This window comes from Pinus tabuliformis, chromosome 4_1 (genome assembly GCF_031772625.1).
Source record: "Pinus tabuliformis cultivar Carrire ecotype Pingquan chromosome 4_1, CPIR1, whole genome shotgun sequence".
NCBI lineage: Eukaryota > Viridiplantae > Streptophyta > Pinopsida > Pinales > Pinaceae > Pinus > Pinus tabuliformis.
The window spans coordinates 623,896,091-623,922,951 of record NC_142303.1 but is presented as its reverse complement, the minus strand read 5'-3'; the positions used below and the strand labels follow the sequence as shown (position 1 = coordinate 623,922,951).

General features: G+C 35.9%; 3 long non-coding RNA genes across 7 annotated transcripts in view; 1 reads left to right on the top strand and 2 right to left on the bottom strand.

Annotated features, from left to right (window-relative positions):
- The window catches only part of LOC149177568 (uncharacterized), a 28,359-nt gene extending 14,255 nt beyond the window's left edge, over nt 1–14,104 (top strand). For 3 of the 5 annotated variants that reach the window (XR_016258124.1, XR_016258120.1, XR_016258123.1), the window contains exon 4: nt 13,835–14,104. This is a non-coding gene — a long non-coding RNA (uncharacterized LOC149177568). Of the gene's footprint in view, nt 1–10,794; nt 10,921–13,340; nt 13,476–13,834 lie in introns of those variants that run through there. The other 2 variants (XR_016258122.1, XR_016258121.1) reach the window with 2 other exon arrangements.
- On the bottom strand, nt 9,496–10,875 carry LOC149177569 (uncharacterized). The gene is made up of 2 exons (XR_016258119.1): nt 10,669–10,875; nt 9,496–10,527 (listed from the first exon to the last, which is right to left on the bottom strand). It is a non-coding gene; the product is annotated as an uncharacterized LOC149177569 (long non-coding RNA).
- A 4,238-nt stretch (nt 14,105–18,342) lies between the features above and the next one.
- On the bottom strand, nt 18,343–23,821 carry LOC149177567 (uncharacterized). The gene is made up of 2 exons (XR_016258125.1): nt 23,305–23,821; nt 18,343–18,792 (listed from the first exon to the last, which is right to left on the bottom strand). It is a non-coding gene; the product is annotated as an uncharacterized LOC149177567 (long non-coding RNA).
- Nucleotides 23,822–26,861: the final 3,040 nt, after the last annotated feature.

Here is a 26,861-nt window from a genome sequence, read left to right as displayed (position 1 = left end):
AACTGATCAACTTTTGTTGTAGATGTCCTTCTCCACAAGACAAATCTAGGGCTACAAACTGCGCCTAGATGATCAAATTTGTGATCTCTTCTTCTGTCACTTCTAATAATATCTTAGTCCTTCAAGAGACTTGTTCATTAGGGATTGAAGCAACCCTCTACAACCCTCCATAAGTTGATTTTTATGCTACTCCAATTCTGCTTCTTCTAGTAGCCACCTTAGTCGATCAAGGTGCTACTCTAGGCCACACTTGGCCCACTCTCACACTACCCTCCAATAATCTATGAGCATCCAATACAAATGTCCAATCTAGACTCTGTCCTCTAGTAACAAATCATCCTTAAACACATCATCAATACATACCTTAGGGTTGGTGTCTCTCTGCTATAGCCTCTACTCCTATTTAGGGCTTCCAACAACCTATTATCCCTCTCCAAAATGCTCTAACAACCTCCTAAATACTGTGAACTTTCTCCCTTGTGCTATTGCTACCATATTTTTCTATCTAAGGTCTTTCCATCCATTGTTTAGGCCTTTCGACCACCTTCTAACTGAGGTACAAGGCTATGACCCTCCTATCTAACTATTGTACAAGACTGCGACTCCTTTTAGAGATATGCCCACACACAAATATCATACCAACCTGCCAAAAATTACTTTGGATTGCACATAGAGTATCTCAACCCCTCAAAATAGGAAATGTCACTAAATCTATACACAAATATACCCAAACTTGTCCCTCAAGTCTGTGCCTCCTCCACAGACCAAACGCGACCCTCAACAGTCACTAGAGATCACCCACAGATCCTTTAATATTCACTAAAGTCTGCTTCTTAGATTTGTGGCCCAAAACAGATTTTCTTCTTGTGATAAGGTGTATATGGAGTAGTCTTATGTGTTGTTATATCACACTTCTTTTAGAACTCCTCAAATTCATTCCCAAATAATTCTCCATTGTTATCCATCCTCATTGCCTTTAGTTTCCTCTTTGTCTAATTATCCACAAGAGCCTTAAAGTTTTTAATTTGTTAAACACTTCAGATTTATTGCTGACAAAATAAATTTACGTATTTCTTGAGAATTCATCTATAAATGATACATAATGCATATAGTTTCCTAGTGATTGAACCAACACATTTCCGAACACATCATTATGCATCCACTACAATATTTATTTTTTCGCCATACTACTAGAGGATAATATTACCTAATTATGTTTCTTGTATAGGAAATGCTCATATAAATCAAAATATAGAGAGTAATTATACATACATTCTACCATACCTTTACCATGTAGTGCTTGAAGGCCCTTCTTTCTGGTATGTCCTAGTTTTTTATTCCATAGCATAGTCTTATTTCTAAATACTATAGGGTTTTTTCCTTCTTCAGTTCCATTATGAGGAACAAAGGGATTGTTGCACCCATCACTAATAGTCCTTCTCAATATCTTATATAGAGTTCAAAGCTTAGGTCCTCTTGGTAATACCATTGCTCCTTGAACTATTCTATACATTTTATTTTCAAACATTGTTTTTACACCTGTCTCACTCATCTTGATTATTGAAATCAAATATATGGTCAATACTGTGATGTGTAGAACACCAAAGAGTGTTTTAATCCTTCCATCCATGAGATTCAATGTGAATTTTCCTCATCTTATGGTTTTGGTTGTCGATAAATCTCCTAGGAAAATGCCATTTCCATCGTACCTTCCATACGCACAAACCACTCCTTGCGACGAGTCATATGAGAAGATTCAATTGAGTTAACCAACCATGCCTCAAGATCTACATGTGTGCATGAAAAGGGCAAGTACACATCCCCTACTTCATCTAAAGGTTTTTTCTTCTATAGAAGCAGTATCATAAGATCCTTTTCTTTATGTCTTCTTTTTTGCATCTCCAACATACCTTTACAAATTTTCCTGGAGATTATATCTTCCTCTAGATTTAGATCTCTTACTTGAGGAATTATTTTTGTTTCTATACTAATAAATCCCTACCAAATACTTAAGAAAAATTGATTAGAAAATATACCAAAAAAATAAAAAATAAAATAATGATTATTTTTTTTTTTTTGTTGGCTTAATCCACAGGGACTTTGAGCCTTTAATCTAGTAATTTATATAATACTTTTGAATAGAATGATCACTAATTAAGCTACACTGTGTGAGCTACACTATAAAATAGTTAAATTACGTCAATATTTTATATTTAAATATAATTATATATATTATTCATAAATATTAAATGATCACATCTATATGATAATTAGGTTGTTTAATATATATCCTTCATTATAATAAATTGATTTTTTTTAAATAATATTTTAACATAGTTTTAATAAAGTTAAGAATATTTTTAACTAAAAATTATTAATAATTAGATTTTGTATTATTTATATTTTATGATAATTTAAGAAATATTTAATAAAATTTTATTAAAAATTATAAATTAATTTAAAAATAAACAAAAAAAATGTCGACGGGTTTTGGATAGATGGTGATGACTGTGTTGTTAAGGTACTCCTAGATGTTTAAGACAATGATTCAATTCCCCACTCTATTTGAATGTTATTCTTGGATATGACCACGATATAGCCTCACCACTACCAAACTTTCAAAAAAAATTAAACAATATAATACATTTTTTTTTAATAATACAAGCCTTCAAGAAGAAATTTCCCATGTTGAATGTGACATTTCACATGAGAAAAAATGCATTACTAACTCTAAGGTGCTTGCCAAAGTAGCAAGACAAGTTCCAAACATAGGCCACTCTTGGGGTCACCTCAATCATTATAGTTATTCTTTACTAACACCTCGAGTTATTGTTCGACTATGTGTTGGTGGATAGGAACACTTCCAAAGAAGAGATGCTTCTTTAATTGAATGAATTATAGGTGTTAGTGCACTCGATGGACCAAAGACTAGAGAAAATTGAAAATTGAAGGTTGCCTTGACTTGCCCCCTGCTCTAGATTGTTCTCCAAGAGATTATGGGGATCCTATCCATGTGGAAGCCTCAGGCTCTACAAAATATTGAATCTTAACTATGTTCTCTAGTTATTTACCATCAAGTCCTAGTTACTTTGTTTTTTTGCTTGAGTATAACCATAGAGGCCACTAATTTGAAACAAAGTTTTTGGTTTTTTGGTACACTATTACTAAAAATTTTGTGTGGCTCTTAAAGAAAATGAAATTTTATGCCTCGCCTAGTTTCCCGACTGGAAGACCAAGACATATTTCAATTTATTATAGTTATTAGAAATAATGAAAAAATTTGTACTTAGAAAAAAAATAATTACAAATAAGAAATAAATTACAATTAATTTTATTATGAGCTACATGTGTAATGTAGAAATTTTGAATAATATGACACATATTCACAGAGATTATCCTGATCATACAATTATAAGCGGAACATGTATAATACATAATCTCCTCTACGTTGATCATCAATTTACAGAAGCAGAAACATTCACAGGCACACATAGAAGCATCAATCAAACTCATTAACACAGTATGTATCCCAGGGAAACCATCTCGCTAAAAACCCCAACTATCTGTATATTATATTGATTGAATCATGTAACATTACAAAGTACAATGCTTATCACAAGCAATCCAGTACCAGCTCCACCTGTTACACACAATACATCTCAGATCTGATCTCCAAATCTATTCCACTGCTTGCCTACTTCCACAGCTCAATACCTGCTCAAGAATTGATGAGAATGGCTTCCCAAACTCGTATTTCACCTCAAAATAATCACTCACACTTTCTTGGACGTGAGCAAAGGTTACAATACTGGGCAAATACGTGAGCAAACTCATTGGCATACTCAATCCCTTGATTGTGCAAGATCTGGTGCACAACTATAGTCACAACTGATAGCAATCTGATTCTCTACTACCTGTCCCTGTTGAACTGAACATACACTGACATGCAACTGAGTTAACTAATGTATTCATTAGTTGCATCATGAGTTAATAATTTGTGAATTAATTAATAACTAATTCACCCAACTCATCTCTAGTCTATTGATCAGTTAGACTAAATACAACTAGTTTAACAAAGCTAAACTGAACACAACTCCATCAACTGCACCTCCAGTCCACTAAACTCAACTCACTTGAGTTCTAACTGAAGTCCTGCATGCAAATATTAGTCATCCCATAAGTAACCACGTATTTCCCTCTGAGATCTGCATGTACCACATCCGTAGCTCATCCTGAAGTGCTCCAAGAGAATAAGATCAAGTTTATAGTCCAAATATTATTATGAGACAATAATATTTGACTTTTCTATTTTTGACAGCCAGTCTAAAAATAGACTTTGATCACTCACACTTTCATCAAAAATAGAAGTCCATCTATTTTTCCCAACTTGACCAATCATCCATAAACAGCAACCTGCAATCCATAGACATGATCCATATGTCTAAAAATAGACATAATCTAAAAATAGACTTGCGCCAAAAATAGCCTGCGGGCCCACTTAGTGAAGGCAACTCTTTTCACTAAGCTCCATCATCTTGTTGCACTCTCAACAAGCATTTCTTGTTGCACACTTTTCAACACTCCCTCTCAACAAGAATGGCTTCCTCTCAAACCCGATCCTGTAACTCTGGAATGTTCTCCATGCAACACATCTGGCCGGTCCACTTGCTCTGTCATCAAAGTCTCTGACTGCTATTGCCTCTGTCGACTGAAACTCTGCATCTCTGTGCTCTTCAGTATCTGACTGCTCTAGCCTCTGTCACTTTGATCTCTGACTACATCCGTGCTGCTGCTGGTTCTATCTCCCAGCATTGCATCCGCACTGCACCTCCCAACTGACCTCCCTGTTGGGATAGAAACACCCTCTGATGCTGAAGCTCTACCTGCTGCTGAAAGTGCTCCCTCTCTGACATCTGCGCTACGGAAACATCTCCATGCATCTCGCACCATTGCACACCTCTCTGTGCCACCTAGCACTGTGCAAAACACTTGTGCCTCTCGCATTGCTACAGCCTGCTAGCTATGCGCTGTCCTGGGATTCCCTGCACTGTCGCTCTCTCTGCCGCTCCATCCGCATCTGTCTCTACCCAATCAATCAGTTCCTGCTACTACACATCTGGGGCTCCCGTAGCAAGGTCTCATCCAAGAGGTTGGGTACCTCAAGGATCTTGCCCCTCCTCCTTGGGACGATCAATCCACATCACCCCACCTCCTACCTGGAGGTATGGCTGCATGCGATCCCTCAGCCCACCTGGCTCGAAGTTTCCCCCTACTGGAGGTCTCTGGATGAGTAGATGTCTCTACTCGATCTCCTCTCAGCTTCCCTTGTTGTGGCTGCTCCACAACCTCCTGAAGCTGCTGCACCAATCGTGGCTCCTCCACAATCGTCTGAGACTTCTTCTGGCTCTGCATGTTGAGAGGTAATATACGCTCCCTCTCAACCACCAAGTCTCCATCAGTTGCCTCGCTGCTCAAGGCTTTGCATGCATCTTGAACCTCAAGAGCATACAGGTTCTTGACCCGTGAACAATCTGCTTCACCTGTCTAGTGATGATGTGTCTAAGGAAAACCTTTCCCTTACTAAAGACCACATCATAGCCTCTGTCTTCCAACATCGCGATCGACACCAAGTTTCTCTTCAGTCCTGGTACATACTTGACATCGGTCAAGGTAAGGCGAGCTCCATGCTCCCTCTGAAAAATAACCGTGCCTACACCTGAGACACTATACTTCTCATCATTACCCATCCCTATGAGTATCTGGAGATCTTTCTCCTCCAAAGTACTGAACAAACTTTTGTCACCGGTCATGTGGAAAGAAGCTCCACTGTCAAGAAACCAACCACTTCCCACCATGGATGAAACCATGCATGCGAAGAGTGTGAAGTCCAACTCAAACTATGAAGCAAGTGAGGCTGCCTCACCTTCAGATCCTTCCCCGGATCCCTTCTTGGACTTCTTCTTTGGGCAATTAGTAGCATAATGACCCAACTCATGACAACGAAAGCATCTCACCTTCGCCTTGTCAACCTTCTTCCCATCATTGGAAGAACTGGATTCGGAAAGAGAAACCTTCCCCTTCCCCTTCTTCGCCTTACTCGCTAAGGCACAGTTCTCCTCATCCTGCATGGATGAAGAACCGTCTCTGGTGCTCCGTCTAATCTCCTCCTGCACAAGATCCGACCAAAGTCTCTCCCATCCTGGCAGTTTTTCCCTTCCATTCACCGAGTCCTGGTAGCTATGCCAACTCTTAGGAAGGTCAAGGAGTCCTAGACTCGCCATCCTCATCCGACAGTCACCCCCACACTTCCCAGCTCATCCCGGCATTGGATGAACTTCGTGAGTTACCTGGGCATACTGTCTCCATTCTCACACTGAATGTTTCTGAGTTTTATCTCTTGCTTTGGAATTAAATTCGAATTCCACCAGCACAAAACTCAATCACTTCCGATCTAGAATTCGTGAGAACAAAGTATTTCTCGTACAGAGATTGACTGTATGGGCATTCACCGGATATCTCACCTTCCAAAGGAAGGATGAATCCAGAGGCTACCTGGCCCGATTACAGACTCTGCCTGAAGAAATAAAATGTAAACACTTTCTGAATAATAGATCCGATGATCAATCCTCGCTTGATATCCTGTAAAAATCTCTTCTACAAATCAAGCAGCTCCGATACCATGTAGAAATTTTGAATAATATGACACATATTCACAGAGATTATCTTGATCATACAATTATAAGCGGAACATGTATAATACATAATCTCCTCTACGTTGATCATCAATTTACAGAAGCAAAAACATTCACAAGCACACATAGAAGCATCAATCAAACTCATTAACACAGTATGTATCCTGGGGAAAGCATCTCGCTAAAAACCCCAATTATCTGTATATTATATTGATTGAATCATGTAACATTACAAAGTACAATGCTTATCACAAGCAATCCAGTACCAGCTCCACCTGTTACACACAATACAACTCAGATCTGATCTCCAAATCTATTCCACTGCTTGCCTGCCTCCACAGCTCAATACCTGCTCAAGAATTGATGAGAATGGCTTCCCAAACTCGTATTTCACCTCAAAATAATCACTCACACTTTGTTGGACGTGAGCAAAGGCTACAATACTGGGCAAATACGTGAGCAAACTCATTGGCATACTCAATCCCTTGATTGTGCAAGATCTGGTACACAACTATAGTCACAACTGATAGCAATCTGATTCTCTATCACCTGTCCCTGTTGAACTGAACATGCACTGACATGCAACTGAGTTAACTGATGTATTCATTAGTTGCATCATGAGTTAATAATTTGTGAATTAATTAATAACTAATTCACCCAACTCATCTCTAGTCTATTGATCAGTTAGACTAAATACAACTAGTTTAACAAAGCTAAACTGAACACAACTCCATCAACTGCACCTCCAGTCCACTAAACTCAACTCACTTGAGTTCTAACTGAAGTCCTGCATGCAAATATTAGTCATCCCATAGGTAACCACGTATTTCCCTCTGAGATCTGCATGTACCACATCCGTAGCTCATCCTGAAGTGCTCCAAGAGAATAAGATCAAGTTTATAGTCCAAATATTATTATGAGACAATAATATTTGACTTTTCTATTTTTGACAGCCAGTGTAAAAATAGACTTTGATCACTCACACTTTCATCAAAAATAGAAGTCCATCTATTTTTCCCAACTTGACCAATCATCCATAAACAGCAACCTGCAATCCATAGACATGATCCATATGTCTAAAAATAGGCATAGTCTAAAAATAGACTTGCGCCAAAAATAGCCTGCGGGCCCACTTAGTGAAGGCGACTCTTTTCACTAAGCTCCATCATCTTGTTGCACTCTCAACAAGCATTTCTTATTGCACACTTTTCAACATGTAATTCTTTGGGTGTTCAACCTTTAGTTGACATGTATCCATTTTATTGCACTGAGACACACATTCAATAGGCTAGTAAGACGAAAATGTATAATTTCTTTTGTGCTCAGCCTTGAGATACTTCAGTACCTCAACCATAAATATTTCTAGATTCTGAACTCCTCTCCACAATTTTTTCTCCTTTAAGGTAATTCTAGTTTATCTCACTAGTATTGGATTTTAGTTAAACTTGAGGGTTCAAATTTGAATTCATCATTACCCTCTAAGAACCCTTTAGCCTCTGATAGAGGGGTATACAACAGTATACAATTTTTCCCATATAAACCAAATTAAAATAAAAAGTTGCTTATCAAATTTGCAAAGAAAACCATTTCTAATTTTTTCACTTGATGGATAAAATTTACTTTATAATATGTTTTACCCGTTATTAGTTTTGTATTATATATATATATATATATATATACAATTAGAAAAATGAATTCTAACAATTTCTTTCCATATCTTGATAATTTATTACAGTTGTCTCTTAGTAATGGGAAATGAAGATCAAAACTTTGGTTGTGGTGAAATCTTTTGTTATTCGTAGATAAAAACAATTTCAATTCGAATCAACACCTTAGTCTCTTAGTGTTTGGATTTAAAAATGCAAATTGTCTTACATCCTACTCTTTGATTGCATTTACTACTTTCTTGGCTTTCTTGCATTTATGAATATCACCAGCATGTTTTGTTTATGCCTATTTATTTTGAAGATATGACAACAAATACTTGAGATTAAAATTGATTAAATCGAGCTATGATTCCTTATTAACCCATTTTCAGGGTTCATTCATTTTTTGTTGATAAAAAATAATGTCAGTTCTATGTTCTTTCACAAATGGTGTCATGCATAGGAATACACGTGCACTAATCATTGACTCCATAATTCTTATGAAATAATATTCTTGTAAGTTATATTTATTTTATGGAAAATTTTGTTGTTGTTGGTTTGGTTTTAAATAGTTGTTTTTTTTTTCTTTATTGGAAATTACAATGATATCTATAAAATAATACTCTATCTTTATTTTTATTTTTTTAAACTCATTGCAATTATGTGAATAATTGAGTCTTGTAAGAAAGAAAAACAATTTCATTGTATTGAGGAATGATATCCATATTAGATGAAAAGGTAAATGATTCCACTGAATTTCCTTCATATGGTTCCTATATATATTATAAGTAAATGATCCAATGAAATTCTCCCCATTTGATTCATGTGTAGAGCTTAAGTAAATATATATGATTTCTATATGAATTGTAATACAGGTGAACCAATGTCATCTACATACACTCCTTGAAATGTACTTAAATTTTATGTTTTAAAGATCCTTGAAATGTACTTAAAGTTCATATTTTAACGAAGATGTGTAGATCTTCACAACTTAATACAATAAAAATTGTGATGTGTGAGATATACATAAAATTTTAAAATATTTTCTCTTTTATATGAAAATAATAATTTATTTTAATTTGTAAATATTAAAAATCCAAAATATAATTAATCTTTTAATTTGAAATGTGAACTTTTTCTCCAAATTTCATGCTATACAATTCCTCCACTTTAAAAACCCAATCTAGCAAGTGTTAAGGGATTAAGGGAATGGTGTCCTTTGCATTGGGCAAATTGCAGTACCCTTATCGTCCAAAAATATCTTTATAATATTCAACAACATAAAGTATGTATGATGTTGAAATCTTTATCTACGTCCCTATTTTGTGCATAGAAAAGCAATGAGGAATCTCATGTGAAATTGTTTTAAATGAAAATAAAAATAAATATTATCAAAAGAAAATATAGTAAGTATTGCATGATTGTGCAGAGGCACATAACATTGATATGCAGAAATTACAAGCCTGCATCAATCGTCAATGGGTTTGATTGTTAAACTTTATAAATTCAGAATTAAGCTAGTATACCGAGAGATTTAGTCCACATCGTATTAAAATATACGAGACAGATTGTACAGTGATATACAGAGATTATAAGCGTGCATCCATCGTCAATGGATTTCATCGTTCAATCCTTTTATAAATTCATAATTAAGATATTCTCCAATCGTTACACAGAGATTGTATGTCATCCATCCGGAATTTTTGCATAATATTAAAAAATACGAGCCCTATCATGAGTCTCTCGGTATTCCTGTAACTTCCATAATAGGCAGTGTTTTGCAAAGACAAAACCATTGTGGCCAGCTGATTTAGATCAATACCAATAGCAGGTGTTCACAAAACATATGAATGTATATACGTGTTTGTATACCAGCGTTACACATGCAATAATTTGGTCACAAACTCCATAGCCAATGCAATCAGAGGAGCTAATACTCGAAGGACTAGAAAGAGGAGAAGCAACACAAATACAAGGAGGCTCAATATCAAAGCCAAAAAAATGATGGCAAAGACGAGTTTGGTGTTAATCAACATGTTCTGCAACCATAACAGAAATTTACAAACGTCTGAAGCATAAGTAACGGACCACTCCTCCCACTTCATCCAGTGCTGTAGAGGCAAGTAATTTGTTTCTTATAGTGTCAACTCCTGAATCCGTTTTCTCCACGTCCACTCTACTTCGACCACCTGCAATGGAAGTGTTTTTGAAAATAAACATTAAACTATAATCTAGATTTCATACCCACAGAGGGCTAGACATAGTAGTAATGCTTAGTTAGATATTTATTTATGAAAAGTGGAAAGTTCCAGATGATCTGATCAAAGTACCTGAGCCAAATTGGTTGTCACTAATCTCGCAGCTTTAACAGCAGTTCTTTTCAAGATGATCCTATGCTGAATTTGGGAATTAGCTTGTGACGTCTCACGAACTGATCTTCCGAAGTTTGTTTGCAGAGGCAATAACCCGCATAGACCTTCTGCTCCGTGGACAACCCCGCTAACTTTGGCCATGGCAGTAGCAGCCCTGACATCCATTGCTTTTATGAAGAACCAATCTCGCCTGATCTCTCCAACAAGGAACTCGGCGAAGTAATTTCAGCTCAAATTCAACTGTTATCCGACCTCAGGACTCTAAATCTAAGCACCAATCTTTTTTCCGACCAGTTCCAGCCGCCATTTTCAATCTCAGCAAACTTCAAACGCTAGACATCCACCGGAACGAATTCCTCGAACATTTTCCCGTCGGCGTCTCGCAGCTCGACCTGATGCGGAAAGGAAACAAATAACTAGTAGCTGCAAGAAAATATTGGTTGAGCGGTAAATATAATTTCAAATTTCTGATGCGGAACGACAACAAATAACTAGCAGCTGCAAGAAAACATTGGTTGAGCAGTAAATATAATTTCGAATTTCAAATTTCGAGCGGTAAATATAAATTCAAATTCGCCTGTCGTCCGTATTTACAGGTTCTGCCTGCTCCGAAAAATGGAACCATCGGAAAACACGAAGTAACATGCATGCTCACCGCGTCGCATCTCAGATGCGCCTCCGAATGCATAGCATGGTTTTATGTATGATGGGAATGCTCAGCATGGCATCCAGTACTGTCAGATACTGTTTTAAAGACAGTAAATACCCAATAGCATAGGATTTATTGGTTGCCTAATTGTGGAGTCCATCGCTGTCTTGCCGCGAGAGTTAATGCACCTTCCCAATTCGAATTCGGAAACAACCGCGCGCTGCTACCTGGCCAATTCGACCTGGCACTCCCCTGCAGCTCACCTAGTCACCAAAACAAGGCGGAAAACTCACTCCGGGGCTCAACTTGGCTCCTGCAGCTCACCAGAATAAGGCGGAAAACAGGCAGGTTCATTCATCGAACCCAATCCCCTAGTGATATGGTAGTCTAGTTTCAGCGATTTTTATCAAGAACCTGCCAAGGCATTTTGTTCCCCAATTTCAGCGATTTTTATGAAGTTGTTATCTGCCAAGGCATAACAATTTCATAATATCAAGCTTCAACACGTTCTCAAAAGTATTGTCATTGCAACAATTTTCAAGGGCAATTCTGTGTGCTCTGCTGTATTTATATGAATAATCTAACTTACATCATCGAATTTTTCAGGTTCTTGATAAAAATCGCTGAAATTGGGGAACAAAATGCAGCCATCATGAGACTGAAACCTGCCTTTTGCCTGAAATTGAGCTTATTGAGAATGAAGAAGCAGAGCTTAATCAGCTGTAACCGCTTTCATCCCAATAAGAAGCAGGCTTCCCAGATCTAACCAGCTGAAATATTAAACTGTTTTCACATAAACATGGTGAAGTTTTAGTTTTTAACATAAGCAGGCTTTCCAGATCTAACCAGCTGAAATATTAAACTGTTTTCACATAAACATGGTGAAATATTAATTCTGTGTGCTCTGCTGTATTTATATGAATAATCTAGCTTACATCATCGAATTTTTCAGGTTCTTGATAAAAATCGCTGAAATTGGGGAACAAAATGCAGCCATCATGAGACTGAACCCTGCCTTTTGCCTGAAATTGAGCTTATTGAGAATGAAGAAGCAGAGCTTAATCAGCTGTGACCGCTTTCATCCCAATAAGAAGCAGGCTTTCCAGATCTAACCAGCTGAAATATTAAACTGTTTTCACATAAACATGGTGAAGAAATTTAAACCTAGAACCTGATAAAGATTAAACCCCACAAACAAACAAAAATAATTTTCACATTTAAATATGTCCTGTGCTTTAAATTCACATAAACATGGTGAAGTTTTCCTTCTATTTGTATATTTTTCAACATCACTTGATAGTCAGGTAATGCTAGGGAAAACAGAAAACCATTAATCAGCATTTGTAAAAGTCAATCTGCAATAAAAGAACAGGGTGGTTCCATGAAAATAATGAATGAGGGAATTAAACAATTGTCTATGATATAGGCGCATCCATCCTTACCAAACATTAAATACTGTGTCAATAAGTGTATGCATACTCTGTAACCAGGTGCTCCTATGATATACATGCATCTTTACTTAGGAACACGAATACTTTGTAAATAAGTGTATGCATTGAATGCTCTGTAAGTAGATGCTTTCACCTAGAAGTGAGCTATTGCACTTCAATGTCATATTCTAACGTATACTTCAACAACTATCGAATGTTACAACAGTGAGAAAGCACCGAATTATTTATATTCCATTGTAATTTTTCATCCAATACAGCATCTGAATCTACCGACGATTGGACCAAACATAGTTATTCAGATCATTATTGACATTTCGACGGCCAGATTTTGTCTTTTGAACAAATCTGATCTAGAATACAGCCTTATCTGCCAAGGCATAACAATTTCATAATATCAAGCTTCAACACGTTCTCAAAAGTACTGTCATTGCAACAATTAAGTACTGTCATTGCAACAATATTTAGGGGCAATTCTGTGTGCTTTGCTGTATTTATATGAATAATCTAGCTTACATCATCGAATTTTTCAGGTTCTTGGTAAAAATCGCTGAAATTGGGGGACAAAATGCAGCCATCATGACACTGAACCCTGCCTTTTGCCCAAAATTGAGCTTATTGAGAATGAAGAAGCAGAGCTTAATCATCTGTGACCGCTTTCATCCCAATAAGAAGCAGGCTTTCCAGATCTAACCAGCGTTTTGAGAACCCTTTTGGCGGTCACATCTCCTGTAACAGTTACCTTGTGGGCGACTGTGTCAACTTTGTAGGTCTCTATGCCCTCAAGTTTTTTGATGGCCCTCTTGATTTCCTTAATGCACTTATCACAGTGCATTCCCACTCTTAGTTCCACTACCTGCATGACCATCACCAAACATATCCATGACCATGATGAACAGAGATTGGTATACAACGAATGGTTTGCAATGAAGGTAGAGGTTGTGTCGTGTTATATATATAATAAGGTTTTGCTAATTGTTTACTGAAAGTTATAAATTCTTTGCTTCCCTCGGGTGTCTTTTTGCAGGCACTCAGAAGCAGCACAGGCTCCAGAAAGCGAAGTTGGACCGAAAGCTTTGATTGACTCTAGCCAGCTCTTTATAAAGGCACCAACTGGATGTTGCTTTACATTCATGAATAGCTTTTTCATTTATTTATATAGGTGTATTGCTACATTTCTCCAAATATAAAGTGAGAGCTTTTCCTTTATATAACTTGGAGAATAATGCTTGAAGTGCGATTTTTATTATTTTTATTAAAATGACAAAAAAAAAAAAAAAATTATCTATTATATAGATATGTGGATTGAAGGTTTGTTTAAATTCCCTCTATAAATTTCCCAAATTGGTCACTGGAGTTTTATGTGATTTTTTAAGGTGAAGCCTTTTGACAAGAGTTTGTTGCGGGACTACTGTAGATGTAAAAAAATTTGTTTGTAGCTTGAACAATAGCATATAATGACGCAACTATATAACAAGACTTCAGGTCAGATATTAAGATAGCAGATTGCATTCAGAAATGATTTGAGCTGCACATTAATAACAAACTGAAAGCTGCACATCATCATTTAATTCAGGTTAAGATAGTACATCACAATAGGAACAATAGTGGAACCTGGTTTGTACACGGAGAATTGCCCTCAGTACAACTTCAGCAAAGGTGATGAATGACCCCTTATTTCTGATCTTTGCACTCTGTTACAGCCTTCCAAACACTACAGGAGCACACTCAGCCTTTGATACCAACACATAGCAGATGGGACAACATTCAGCCTTAACCAGCAAAGAATACTAGCCTTACAGGCCTAGCACTTGAACACATCAACATTTGAGCAACCATCTCAGAGATACTTCGCTCAGCCACTCCACAGACACGCACAAGTAAACTCTACCCTCAGCCACTTCACATTACATAGCACACGTTGTTTTCTCCGAAATCTGGCACTGCCTTAGAATCACTACTTTGTTCACTGTTTGGAGATTATGGTAAAAAACTTTCCATTCTTCTTTACAACACAATATCTTCTTTATGTTCATGTTTATATAATCAGTCTCATTTTCAAAATATTTACATCCCTTCCTCTCTGTTTCTAAATCCCTCAGTTTATTGGATAAGAAGATATAGTATTTCTTTGCCTTTAAAGCATGACATTAGATATCTGGTGTCAATTTCTACAATGAACTTACCTCACATATTGAGAAATCAATCCCGAAGTATGCCTCAATTGTGTCAGTCTCACACATCTGAGTTGCTGGATTGCATTACCATTGCTTTATTTCAAACCCAATCATCACTCATATTTCAAATTATACTTGTTCCACTAATTGTCAGTTGAACTACATTCATTGATCTCAAATTACCCGAGAAGAATAGTGGGGGCTCTACTCCCCTGGCAGATTCAAGTTGGCTGGCCACACCGTTTTCCTACAGTCTAATTTGCAAGTAGGTAAACAGGTACTGCTCCATAGGCTAGGCAGTCAATGCTTTCCTTGCCTGGAGATAGACTGCTTTCTTGCCGGGATAATAGATAGCTGGTTGGATAGAGAGACCGGACCTTCCTAGAGAGACTAACTGGTCAATCAGCTAATGAGCTATCCAAACTTTGAAGACAAACCTTGCTTATAGGAAATTTAGAAGAGGCACAAAAGGATAGGTTGATGATGCTTTACAGAAGAAAAAAAATGAAAATACAATAAGGATCCCATGTTACTTATCTGTTTTACAAGAACATCCTAGAGAGTTTATCCTTTCCTATATCAGGAGTACAAATCTGCACCATGAATATGTGGGTTTATATCCTAAGGGTTTTTAAGTTCAGGAAAAAAAATCCAAAAGTTCCAGCACATGACCACTTTGGCTTTAATGTGTCTGTGTTCTTTACCATGATCAAACATAGAGGAGAGGGTCATTGTGCCAACGAACTCATGAGGTGGTTGCACTGGCACGCTGATTTCACTTCGCACTACTTTCTGGCACATATTTTATTTTGATGAGACTCTTGGGTTCTCAAATGTTCCCAAGAAGAACACTAGTCCCCACATTGGAGCCAAATGTCCTAGGGATATTTTGTGATACAAGGCATTCGAACGAGGGTAACTGTATTAAAAATGTTGTAATTATTCATGATGGAGGTGGTATGCCTGCTCAAATTCGTGGTAAACAGAGATGATGAAATGCGTATATACTGGATGTTTGAAGGACCTGGGCGCATATATTTGAGTATACAAAAGTTTGCTTTGAAAACATATAAATTTGAATGATTTCCTTGACATTTTCACCTACAAATAGTCTTGTAGCATGCCTCCTTATATAAACAACAGTTTGAGGGTTGAAAGCGTGATAGAGGGGTCAAATTTAGAAATAAAGGAAGATCCAAGAAGGCCCAAAACAGAGAAATCTGGCAGATTCATACAGCAAAGTTCAAATGGTGGCCCGAAGATTCCTGAGGATACACACACATAGCAGGTGCTTTCGTTGAACTAGGGCATGGAAAGAACCAGAATTGATTTGGCAATTCCATGCCAAATCAGTTTCGCAGCAGCAGAAAAAGGATGCCCACTCATCTAAAGTTTAATCGAAGTCTACAGAAAAGAAGAAACAACAGAATGAAATCATGTTTCGTATGATGCTTTGTCAATTTTGCTCAATGCCTAAAGAAGCGTAAGCAAATTCCCCCTCCTGGCATGCCTGAGAAGGAAGAGCAGCAAAATTTTGAATTTATAAAGAAAATGCATGCTTGTTTAGATATTAAGATGGACAAGATTATGAGGATCCCCTATCCCCCAATTTTAATAGAAAAATATGTTCTTAAAGAACAAGCTCAGCATTAACTGCATGAGCAAGACAAATATAATGACAAGCTATATCATGAAGATAGCAAAACTAAGAGATCAAATTGTAGCAGTCGGAGACACAATTGAGGATAATGAGCTAGTTCAGATTTCTCTTAATGGCTTTAGACCATCGTGGCACAATTTTGTCCCAAGTATCTGTGGTCAAGAGAAGCCTACTTGAGTTCAAGCACTTGTGGGATGATTTCAATGGAGAGGAGATGAGACTATAGCATGTAAGATGAAAATGCCAAGCTTTCGCTTTGTATATATTTGTTTCAAAGGAACTCCTGGCTAGTTTCTGTTCTGTATGTTATTGTTTATTTATAACTGTATGTTATTGAAAAAGCCATATATGGAATGCCTCGCAGAATTTTGTTACCTTTTTGGATGGACTAATAATTGATGAGTGCCCTTTTTTATGATGACATTGCAATAAATCAAATATTAAAATGAAATAGGGTCAGCATAAATATCTTGTATTTTATGTATAAGTGGCCATTATATTACCCCATTGTTTTAAAGATTTTGTATATGTCCAATGTACAAACCAACCATCCAATTATTTATTTGAAAGTAGAAAGATATTAGATATAGATAAACCGGTGATCCAAACCTTTAAAGCTATGAAGAAACTTTGATTAACACGTCCACCGGATGCCAGATATTACTTGTTAACAATGAAATACAACAACATTGATTTGAGACACTGTGCCATTAAGATATTACTATTCTTTTAATATAAACATGGATCTACCACGGAAAGGAGATCAACATAGCACTTGAGAAGATGACTCAGAGAACCTAGCAACAATTGTCAAAAGCCCACTTAAAATAGATATTGGCCTCCATTTTGGCCAAATTAAAAATTCTTCACCTGTCAATTATTCTAAATAATATCATAGGCATTGACCAAAATAACAAAATAATAAATGTGAAAATCCATACCACCCAAATCTTAAAAAATATTAAAAGAATGCATAAAACAATTACTAATTTGAGTAAACTATATCAATCACAAAATTGCCAGAAAAAAGATTACAAAAATTCAACAACAAACACAAAATACCTACTAACCCCTAAATAGGCTCTCCAGCTAAATGAAAATTTGTAGCTCTGCAAATCACATTTTTCTCATATTTTACCCAAAATATTTGTTGCCTCCATTTAAAACAAATTGAACATTATTAGCAAACAAAGCAATCCACTGAAAGTTTACAGCAGTGACAAAATGAGGAAGCATATAACACTATATCATGTTCTCTTTGATTATAATTTTCCCTGCAACTACTTGTAGTCCCTCTTTGATGATGCGGCTGCTGTCATATTTTGGTCTCTAAAGACATCAGTGTTAGTAACAGGCTGAAATGAATTTGCAACTTATTTTGAATGATCACCCAAAGTCTTAAAGAAATCTTGTGCAGCTGTCCTCTGCCATTCATCCAATTGATTAACAATCTAGAATCCCTAAACATCTGCAGCTGAGAAACATTGTTGTTTAGAGCACATTTGTCATAAATTATTCATAGTTGTTCTAGCTCCCAATCCTGCAATCGTTTCAACAATTTGATTTCCAGACAGATGCAAATTATTCACAATAGTGCCTTTTTCTAAGGTTCCATCAAAGAACTCCTGAACTTGTATTTTATTGATTACCAAATGCAGTGGAGCTTAACATCAAAAGTTTAGAAAAATAACAGATTACTAGCAAAAAATTCACTGCAATGGATTTCATTATATTCAATTTATTACAAAATGCTAGAATTGTTTCGTCAAGACCATGGAAACTGCCACAGTATTGAATAATAATTCCCTTGTGCTTCCAGAGCATCATTTCATGTAATGATGCTTATACAAAAGGTAAATTAATCTATCACAGCTTTATCACTTGCTGTACAACTGGAAGTTGGAAAACCATGGACTAGATAAAATACAAGCTTTCAACCATGACCATCACTTTCATGATGCGTTTTACAACAAAAAATATTTGTATAGATAAACATTGTGTGCTTGGCAAAAGACCACATTGTGTGCTTGGATGAGAATTGCATGCTTGGAAAAAGACCACATTGTGTGCTTGGCTGAGAATTTATGTCTTCCACAATGAGGTTCAATGCATGGACAATCTTGGTTGGAAGCAGAACTGTAGAACAACCTAAAAAAAAGAGCATCCACATTAAAATTTTAAAAATTAATCAACACCATCATTATCCTAGCAGACCATAAACTATATGTGACCAGGAACATCAACACGCATATATACACGAGCACACAAGATCAAAATAAACACTTTCACCGAACACACAACTAAAAGATAACAACCGACATTGATTTGGGCAATAGGACAGTTAACACTTTATCACAAGCATAAAAGGATAGAACATCGTTCAGTGAATATCAACAAATCATGAAGAGGGCATGTTCAAAATAACATAACAATCTACTACACTATCATATACTATTCCATGAAGGCAAAATCAGCTTGATGAAGTCATGAAAATCCAACGAGATCTCTGACTAGAGGCAAGGAATCAAAAATCCAACAACAAAAAACGCAATGATAAGGTTCAAACCTCATTGGCCTTTGACCATCTAACCATAAATTTATAAAGATGTAAAATATAAAGATCTATAAATCTAATAAACATCGAACCATGAACATAGGTATGAGAACATAGTAACTACATGTTTAAGTATAAAAATCAAACATGTTGCATGAACATAAATAAGTAAAGAGATTCTATTTGACAGCCAGCATGATGGAGAGGGAAAAGGTAACAGCACGAGCATGAACAGATTATGAAAAAGGTATTTTCATAACAACATAACAATAGGAAAACATAAATATACTTATCATATGAAAAAGGGCCACCTGATGACGCCATGAAAACCTAGCTTATCTATTCTTTGTGCATACCTCATTGATTTCCACTAGAGCTGAAGTCCTTCCATAGATGATCAATCATGGTAGAAGATGATGCTTCTCCACTTATTCTATAGTTATCTAGAAAGTGTCAAACGTTATCACAAAGAAATTTTCTAGAGCATCAAGGTATATGTGCACACACAATGAAAGAGTGTCAAATGTACCTGGCATGGCAGGTAAGGTTGATTAACCAACTATTTTTTTTCCTTTTAAAATTATTTCCATTTTTGTAGAGGCACTTTTCTTTCACATTCATCGCTAATGGAGACTGTCTAACTTTCACCTTCTTTTTGGGATATTTTCAAAATGCTATGTAATATAATTCATAGTCATGAACTTCCACAGCAGAAGATTGGTTTGCAATACCACAAATTTCCAGAAAAGACATCTAATGGGTAGAAGAAGCAGAGGTTCATTGGTTAAACTTTTTTAGTAGTATGGTGATCAATATCTTGACCATGCAAATATGAATATAAAATAAATTTGATGAAGGGAAGTATTTTCAAGAGAGTAAATTCATTTGAAGCAAAACTTGGGAAAATTGGAATCACGATTTACTGGCAAAATCTGTAAAATAAGCTTACATAGGAGAGGCAATCTGTAGATTGTGTTTTGTATGCACTTTCTCCATAGGAGAGGAATTTAGTACATTGCTGTTTTTACCCATAAATTGCAGGCTTCACAAGCTGAAGATCGGATTAAACTTTGGGGAGGTTCAGAAGATTCAACCAAAGACAGTTTAAGGAAGGTAGATAAAGCAAACATTTGAAATGATTTGTAAGCAACTTTTTCTACCATATAATCATATAAATAATGACAGTATACACACTGATGCAGTGCAGTTGTTTGAATAATCAATACGAGTTTTAATGTTTTTGTCAGTCACAGTTTTTATGTTTTACTTTAGTTAATGGTTGCTTTCTGTTCTTACTTTCTCCCAGCCGTCCAATTTCTCAGATGGGAATGTTTATTGCAATCCAGCAATATTATGTGTAAATGGCAAAATTGCGCTGATAAAAAACAACAATCTGAATATCAAAATAAAAGAAATATTGTTCCTATTGTTATTATTTTGCCACCTTTGAAGTTTGACTAGTTGTTCTTTCTTTTCCAACAAAAACAAAACTTTGAAGATGGCCTAACCCTCCTTTCTGAGATGACAATGGACTTACCGGTACATACTTGCATCTTGTTAGTAAAACTGGAGTTATGTAGCTAATTAACCAACTATTTTTTTCTTTTTAAAATGATTTCCATTTTTGTAGAGGCACTTTTCTTTCACGTTCATCGCTAATGGAGACTGTCTAACTTTCACCTTCTTTTTGGGATATTTTCAAATACTATGTAATATAATTCATAGTCATGAACTTCCACAGCAGAAGATTGGTTTGCAATACCACAAATTTCCAGAAAAGACATCTAATGGGTAGAAGAAGCAGAGGTTCATTGGTTAAACTTTTTTAGTAGTATGGTGATCAATATCTTGACCCTGCAAATATGAATATAAAATAAATTTGATGAATGGAAGTATTTTCAAGAGAAAGTAAATTCATTTGAAGCAAAACTTGGGCAAATTGGAATCACGATTCACTGGCAAAATCTGTAAAATAAGCTTACATAGAAGAGGCAATCTGTAGATTGTGTTTTGTATGCACTTTCTCCATAGGAGAGGAATTTAGTATATTGCTGGTTTTACCCATAAATTGCAGGCTTCACAAGCTGAAGATCGGGTTTAATTTTGGGGAGGTTCAGTAGATTCAATCAAAGACAGTTTAAGGAAGGTAGATAAAGCAAACCCTTTATAATTTACTATGTGATATCTTGTGCTATACAGAGATGTTTATTGTTCAGAAGATTAATCCTCTCATGTTATATAGAGATATTTATTCACAAGATTAATCTTGTGGTGAAAGAGATGACAGAGGGCAGTTATCTTCTGAAGTATGAAATGAGGATTGCTACACTGTTACTCTGAAGTGATGCATGTACTCTAATGCATCCACATCACCAGTTTCGGCAGATAATAGGCACTGAAGCTTAACAATACCCAGATACACAGCTCTCCAAAGAAAGTAGCCTTAATTCTAGGTGTTGTTGCCGGTTCGCTTCTCTTGTTAATCGTATGCTTGTTCGCAAGTGGGAAAAGGTTGTAGTCTGCCATGAAACGAAGGGGATACGAAGGTATTGCATTAATTGGTGATATGAGCTGGTAAAGTAGCCATTCTTTGAATCACAACATCACTACCACATACTCATCTAAACGGGCGTCTGATCATGATTCATAAGCACATAAGGCCTAAAGTTAGATGTGCATATGCCCAGACCCCAGTTTAGACGGGTATGTGCTATGGCCATTGATTGACGCACACAAATAGAATTGTTGGATTTTGCTTCTCTGGATGTAAAAATATGATATGCTAAATCATCACGGTATCATACAATAAACAAGCAGGCTAGAACAGCTTGCTCCTTTGGACTGTGGTTGACAACAAATTTTTCACATATATTCTTCAAGGGACCTACGAAACGATTGCTTAAACCAAGTTATAGATCATATAACTTTTTGACCCAGTATTTTCTGATGTAAATGTGCTTCTTGGTAGGTGGCTGGGAAGTGGAGCAAGACGCACGAATTAGTGAGGGCGGACAACTAATAATGTTTAAGATGGAAACATTGCTAGCGGCTACCGAAAATTTCCATGATGATAACAAGCTGGGCTGGGCGAAGGTGGATTCGGCCCTGTGTACAAGGTAATATAGGCCACGAACCTTTCTACTTGTTTTTCGGATTTAATAATTATAGTCACCATTGGGCTGTTCTCAGGAAACCCCTGACCGTTGGATGTAGATTTTCAGCTTGAAAAGAAATATATAGTATAAAGAAAATTGAGGTGCAATACTTCACAAAATTCTCATACAGGTCATTTGTTAAATTTCTTCACCATGTTTATGTGAAAACAGTTTAATACTTCAGCTGGTTAGATCTGGAAAGCCTGCTTCTTATTGGGATGAAAGCGGTCACAGCTGATTAAGCTCTGCTTCTTCATTCTCAATAAGCTCAATTTCAGGCAAAAGGCAGGGTTCAGTCTCATGATGGCTGCATTTTGTTCCCCAATTTCAGCGATTTTTATCAAGAACCTGAAAAATTCGATGATGTAAGCTAGATTATTCATATAAATACAGCAGAGCACACAGAATTAATATTTCACCATGTTTATGTGAAAACAGTTTAATATTTCAGCTGGTTAGATCTGGAAAGCCTGCTTATGTTGAAAACTAAAACTTCACCATGTTTATGTGAAAACAGTTTAATATTTCAGCTGGTTAGATCTGGAAAGCCTGCTTCTTATTGGGATGAAAGCGGTCACAGCTGATTAAGCTCTGCTTCTTCATTCTCAATAAGCTCAATTTCAGGCAAAAGGCAAGGTTCAGTCTCATGATGGCTGCATTTTGTTCCCTAATTTCAGTGATTTTTATCAGAACCTGAAAAATTCGATGATGTAAGCTGGATTATTCATATAAATACAGCAGAGCACACAGAATTGCCCTTAAATATTGTTGCAATGACAGTACTTTTGAGAACGTATTGACGCTTGATATTATGAAATTGTTATGCCTTGGCAGATAACAATTTCATAAAAATCGCTGAAAATGGGGAACAAAATGCCTTGGCAGGTTCTTGATAAAAATCGCAGAAACTAGACTACCATATCACTAGAGGATTGGGTTCGATGAATGAACCTGCCTATTTTCCGCCTTATTCTGGTGAGCTGCAGGAGCCGAGTCGAGCCCCGGAGTGAGTTTTCCGCCTTGTTCTGATGACCAGGTGAGCTGCAGGGGAGTGCCGGGTCTAATTGGCCAGGGAGCCGGCCGCGGTTATTTCCGAATTCAAATTGGGAAGGTGCATTAACTCCCAGCGGAAAGACGGCGATGGACTCCACAATTCCTGTCAGACGTCGACTTTAATGCAAAGAGACGGAGGGGGCGGAGGAATTGCCAGCGGCCCGAGTCAGAGATTTTTCCGGGCGGCAACCGAAACTGGGCAATTCCTCCACCTGGGTAGACTACTCCGTAATAATAAAGCTGCAGCGAGTTGTATAATACAAGAGAACTTCTTAAGATCAGATGGCCACGGTGCTCACCACACCCGCGCAAAGAGCGCTGTGTCATTAATCTTCATAGAGAATTACACAATGTACAGAATGCTCTACATTTTACATCATGTGGAGTAGTAAAATATACTGGTGCAAAATATATTGAGCCATAATAACATTTGAGTTTATGGTGCACATAACATTCGAGTTTATGGTGATTTTTTTAATATTTATTTTTTAATAAATACAACGCGTAAATATAAATCTTGTTTTTTAAATAATTTTCATTAATAAATTTAATTTTATTATTATTATTCAATTTATATATTATTAGATTAATGTAAATTTTTGGATCATATATTTTAGTTATTTAAATATTATTGCTATAAGAAATAAAAATTAATTTTAATTAATTTTTCATATATTTTTTAATTTCCCATTTTAAATCCTTTAATTTATATTTCAATTATTTATTCTTTTGATAAATTTCAATTTTAATATATATATATATATATATATATATATATATATTATTATATTATTTATTTATTATTATTTTTAACTTATTTTCTATTTTAAATATTCAAAATCCTTAATACATATTTGAGTTGCTTACTCTCATATAAATATATAAGTAATTAATTGAATGAATAATATATACAATTTTCAAATCTAATAATAGCATCATAATATTGATGACATCCTATAAATAATAGTGATATTTATAGATGGCATCAAATATTAAGTGAGCAAGAACAAGATTTTCATGAATGTTCTCATTTATGTAGATTGTTGTACTTGCAAACCAAACATCTACAACTAATTAACCAAATAGACAACAATATTGATGATGACTAGTTAAATTTACTCTGGATCTCTTTTACACTAATATTTATATTTATATGGATAAATATAAATAAACAATTCTGTAAAATATAATTAGTTTAATATATAGCATTTACCCAAAAACATTTAACAAAATTAATTTCTATTAAAAAAATAAAAACTAAACATATGTAATTTCTCACCTCATCCTCCACCTCAAGTAAGATCTATACTACAATGGAGAGGATAACAAACTATATTTCAACCACCTAAAGTAGATCCAACAACCTTTCAAAAATAAATGAATTATATTAGTTTTATTAAAATTAATCCAATCTTAGTATATAACCATTTTAAATATATTCCATAATGATTCTATAAAATTTAAAAATTGGCATAATTAAAAATTAGTTTAGTGTTTTCTTCACCATAATAACAATGAATACATCAAGGTTTCCATGTAACTATCTCCCTCTATCACAACACTTCATGAGGGGTACAATGTTCGTCTCTTTCCCATGAAAGTTGTGAATTCATTCACATTTGAACTAATCCTCTTTGTTTGGATAGAAGACCTTGTACAACACCCTTTTTGTGTTTCCATTAAGGCCATTTAAAGGAATCACTTTAATAGCATAAAACAATCAATCATTTTCTTGAATTATAGCCCTTTCAAAAGTTTGACATGATACAAAGGAAATAGACCATTGGGTCATTCAGAAGGATCACCCATTCAATGCCTCCAAAACATTTCCTTGATGTAAGACAATAGGTCATTGTGTAATTTTGAATGATTTCCTAATAGGTGTTTTTGAATTATCTACCTAATGTAAGGAAATACACCATTAGGCCATTTATAAAAATCCCATTAGGGGCACTTGTAAGATCCGTGTAATGCAAGGAAATATGTCATCAAACCATTTCAAAAGATTGATTATTGAGTGTTGTCTTTCTCAATGTGAGGAATTAGACCATTGAGCGATTTTGAAATATTATCTATTATGTTCTTTCAAAACATCCACACAATGTGAAGAAATAGATCATTAGGCCATTTCAAAAGATTGACTACTGGGTGCTTTGAAAATATATACCCAATACAAGGAAATAGGATGTTGAGTCATTTCAAAAAATTGCCTAGCACTGAACACTTTCAAAAAGCTTGGCCCTATTCATTAGGCCTCTTTTGAAGATGTGAAGTCAAGCCGCTTTGAAAAATAGAACAGGGCCATCAAGCCGACTTCGAAAAAACTCATCAACCAATTTCAAAGTATCACCCAATTGGATTAAATAATGAAATTAACCCATAACAAGCAAAGATCGATAGCATTATTCCAAGTAAATACTTCAAATTTCAGCATATGGGGGCTTATGATCCTTGAACACTTTGAACATCAACAAAAGGACTTAAATTTGGTCAAAGGATTTGAACAACATTCAAAATCAAAAAGTTTGATGGTTTATTTAAAAACCCTACTTCATATTGGCATCTAACATGTAGCCATTGAATATGCATAAATGAATTGAATTAGATGTGCCCATCACAATCCAACTTTAAATGCATAACATATGTCTCGAGGAAATAAACTATATGGGAATTCCAAATTTAAAAAAACATTTGCAACAATTATGTATGCAACTTCATACATAAACAACTAACAAGCTTAATCAACAGAATTATAAAACATTTCATTAAAGAGATGGAACACTTACCTTTAAAACAAATTGGTCTAAGGAAATCAATTGTTGATAGAGAAACTTTCCACCCAATTGTAGGCATCCACTGCATATACTACCCCCAAGCAAGGATGAGGTCAACTGATCCAAGACTATCCCAAAAGGCCAAAATTTCAAAGTCCTCAAATCTCACTGAAACCTAGCTCAAATCAAAGGTCTCATCACTCTGAATCTAATGGTGTGAATGACATGTCAATCCTACACCGTATGTGAAAGTTATAACCATCTAAATTTGTTGTCAAATAGTAAAAGTTTTGTGCAGGTAGGCCCCATAGACTGCCACCTAGCACTCCGATAAGCCACCACATGGAATATCTGTCAACGAGTATGAAATCTTCCGGGCCAACTAGGACATTATACATGTGCATGATTGGGCATAATAAGTGGCCCAATCACGAGGCGCCATGTGGCCTAATCACAAGGTACCACGTGGCACCATGTGGTTGGTCGATCAACCTTGGCCAAATATGGCAGGGTGACTAGCAGGAGATAAGTTGGCAGTCTAGACTATTTTTGGTGGATTCAAAGACAAGTTGGCAGTCATGGTTAAGTTTGGCAAAGGAAAGTGGTAATGGGTTGGCAGGCCAGCAAAACCCCAAACTCCAAACTTGGCGGATAGATGGCGTCGACCAAACAATCGTTTTG